The following is a 3737-nucleotide window of genomic DNA, read 5'->3' as shown; positions in this document are numbered from 1 at the left end:
CTTTTTGGAATATGTAACAAATTTCTGTACATACAAACAAAATACATATATACTCATATATATGTGTATGTATAGAAGTAAATACCTAGACAGTGAGCTAGATGGCGATAGAGTATATAAAGATGTATTTTTACCTTATAATAAATAGATCATGATTCTATTTATGTCTAGAGAAATTCTAACGACAATAATCTGTATGTGATATGTTAGGTGTGATTTTTCCCTTATCATATAGAATTATTCATCTGACAATACATGAGAAATAATTCATCTTCCAGTGGCACTTAAGAAAGTGGCAATGATAATAAGTGAAAATACGTTTCAGCAAAGAGCATTTGTAGAATCTTCTGTGTAGGTTAAAATATTTTTATGGGTCTATATAGTTAAATACTAAACTACCAAATATGTTCCATTATTTATGACAATGTACTTTGCTGAATAAATGTTTTTTTTTCTGGTTTTGAACTTGTTTCTCTGAATAATAGCAAACAGGGGAGCAATATTTAGTTTATTATAGTATGAACTACATTGAGTGGCAAAGAAAAATCCATTTAAATCTTTTGTAGTGGGTTTATCATTGGTATAATTTGAGGTTTGAGTTCAAAAGCAAAATATATTTAAAATCACAGAATGTTTTACAGTTTTTTACCCATCTTTATGTCTATGTTGTCTTCCTGGTAATACATTTCTTGTAAGATGATAAGGCAAATAAAGCAATTGACAATTGAAATTAAATATAAAAAGGCTATTTCATTTTATAGAAAAAATGAAAAATTATGTTTGATAGGGAAATAAGTGCCACTAATAATTAGAGCTAGATTAAGTATATAGTGATTAGAAAATGACTATAGACAGAATACTTGGTTTTATTAATAGTTTCAGTTATATCTGGTACTAATCTGAATTACAAAGGGACAAGATTAATATTAACATGCATAAAGTACATCAAAAGGATATGTGCAAAATATTTCCTGAGCATAAAATAAAGGACAATGGTAGTGAAGGTAAGTTAGGAATTAAATGATGTTATTTGAAAGAAGATAGAAAATTTATTTGTTTCATTTTGGGGAAGGTTTCTTAATATTATATATAATTATCTGATACTCTCTTCCATATTTACTTTTTTTTACTGTTTTGCAAATGTTTCACTGAGAACGTAAACTTGGTTCAAAGTGATTTCAATATATTTATTGAGATATCATCTATCACAGTATTTGTGGGCCCTTGTTTTTTAACAATCACTATTACAGAAAATAAAAGTAGTTGGCTCCAAAATTTCATGATGCCAGATGTTAAAGGTCTGAAATTCCATAGTGGATGGTAAAAAATGTAAACTTTTCCTCCCTGTATTCACACATTCTGTTATTCTGGTCCATCTGAATTTCTCTTCTTTAATTGGCTGTAGGCTTAGGGCTAGGAGAACAAAAAGCAAAAAGAAAAATTTCCAGTTATCACTTTAAAGTCAGTAACTAGTTTCACTTTGGTAACTAGAGTCCACTAAACCATTAAGTTGGAGTCAAAGACCTCTTAATAATCCAGTGCATTTGCATACTGTTTTTGTTCTTAATTTGATGTTTAATTCCATTGAGAATGTCAGCTAAGGGATATTGTCTGAACTGGTAGTATTTCAGTATTCAAGATTCTGAGAATATTTCTCTATTATATAATTTTATATCTGAAATCTATTATTATTATAGTTTTCATAGAAATTAATCTTCCTGAGATTAAAATACTATTGAAATTAAACAGAAAAACATTTTTTTGAAAACCATCAGAGAGCTTATTTTTTTAATGATGTTTTTCTTGAAGAGAAATGGGCAACAGGGACAACAACAAATCTTTGAAATCGCTTAGAAAATAATTATTTAATTAGATGGAGACAAGTTTATTTTTTACTTTTTTTTTTTAATTTGGTTTTTAGTAACTTCACTCTTTAAAGCATCATTTATACTTTGATTTTTTTTGCCCCACTTTTGACTTGATGGTCATCTATCCTAAGTCAAGAGTTTAGTTTCATTAATTTGTATAAAATTGTATTTTAAAAAATAAAAATAAATAAATTTTCTATGTGTGTGATAGATTCCCCCTACAAACAAAGTTTATTTCCTTCACAAAAATTTGTGTTTTTTTTTTTACTGAGTTCTTAAAGTATCAGAAGGACTTAAAGAGGTAAATAGAGCAATCAGATATCATAGAGAAATACATGGCATATGGTGAGCATGTATTAATTCACTATTATCTTTATATTTGTTATTAAGTACAATTGTATTTGTTCAAATAATAATTATGTGAGAACATGAATCAGAATTGCTTTTAAAATATTGGGTTCAGATCATTGTGCTTCTTTTTTGAGAATCTGACTTTTAATCATTTTGCATTTTATTTAGCAAACCTACGAGTTTTCTATTTTTTAATTAATATATTTATTTATTCTAATTAGTTATATATGACAGCAGAATGCATTTGATTCATTGTACACAACTGTAGCACAACTTTTCATTTCTCTGGTTGTATATGCAGTCAGACATATACCTAGGATGATGATGTCGATCTCATTCCAAAATATTTACTGTCCTCCATTCCCCCTACAGTGTTCTATTTTCAGAATAAAATCTTATTAAATTCACCAAAGTTGAACTCAGTATTCTGATTGAATATCTGTTTCTGGATGTCAATATTTCAAGTGTCCAAACAAAATCCAAATATGACAGCATTTGTTTATAAGAATCTATATAGATATTTTTTTGAGAAAGGTTTCCTTTTGTTTTTAATTCAAACTTTTGCCTGCCTGATTTTATGCCTAGGACTTTTTGTTTTGTTTTTGTTTTTGGGGTGTGTGTGTGTGTGTGTGTGTGTGTGTGTGTGTGTTTAGATTTTCTTCTGTTTGATTTTCTCTGATTTTCTTTCCTGGGCCTTGAGTTTCTCCTGGGAGTTTTGATATTGCATCCAAAAGGACTACCTTCTACATGCAAATGCCCTTTCACTTTGCATTTTCTGAAGCAGGACTAATTTTAGCTTCTTTCCAGAAGTAAGATTTATTTTTTGGTGAATTTTGGCAGGAGTCTTGATTGGTTAAAAAAGAATCATCTTCGTCATTTGCTATGTTACTTTTCATTTTACTTTAGAAAAAACAATAGAACTTATTCTGCAATCAAACCTTAGCCAAATGATCTAATCTATAAGGAAAATAAACGTGACATTAAAATGCTTTCAAAATTGATCTCCAGCCCCACTGAGGGAAGGTCACTGCTCATTGCATTTTAAACAATTCTGACAAATCTGTAATAAAATGGTAGTTTATTATTACGAATGTGCAAATTAACTGTCTTAAAAAAGAGCAATAGAAACATTTCAAATTTCTAATTTATTAAAAATACTAATGAAAGAAACCACTGCCTTCACAGTGATACTGAGTAAGGTTGTGCCCTGGTAACTAGCCTTCTCTCAGTGTCCTCTGGGAAGTGAAATTAACATCATTGATACATTTGAAAAGGACAAACAAGCCATTAGCCCTTCATGAGTCACATCATAAATAACAAAACATCTAAAACTTTAAGCTAATCCAATAGGAGGCTCCTGAGCTATCATAAGCACACCACCTGTGCCATAACCATTTCGTGAAGCTTCCTTTAATCATCGTATGACATCAGAAGCATGGACATATAAATACTCTTGGGATATTCTCTCTAGATTTAAGTTGTAATTAAATGGTACTAAGTACCACTTCACTTAGAAGC

The sequence above is a fragment of the Callospermophilus lateralis genome, unplaced genomic scaffold (genome assembly GCF_048772815.1).
Source record: "Callospermophilus lateralis isolate mCalLat2 unplaced genomic scaffold, mCalLat2.hap1 Scaffold_86, whole genome shotgun sequence".
Classification (NCBI taxonomy): Eukaryota; Metazoa; Chordata; class Mammalia; order Rodentia; family Sciuridae; genus Callospermophilus; species Callospermophilus lateralis.
The sequence above is the reverse complement of the archived record's forward strand: the minus strand, read 5'-3'. Positions refer to the sequence as shown.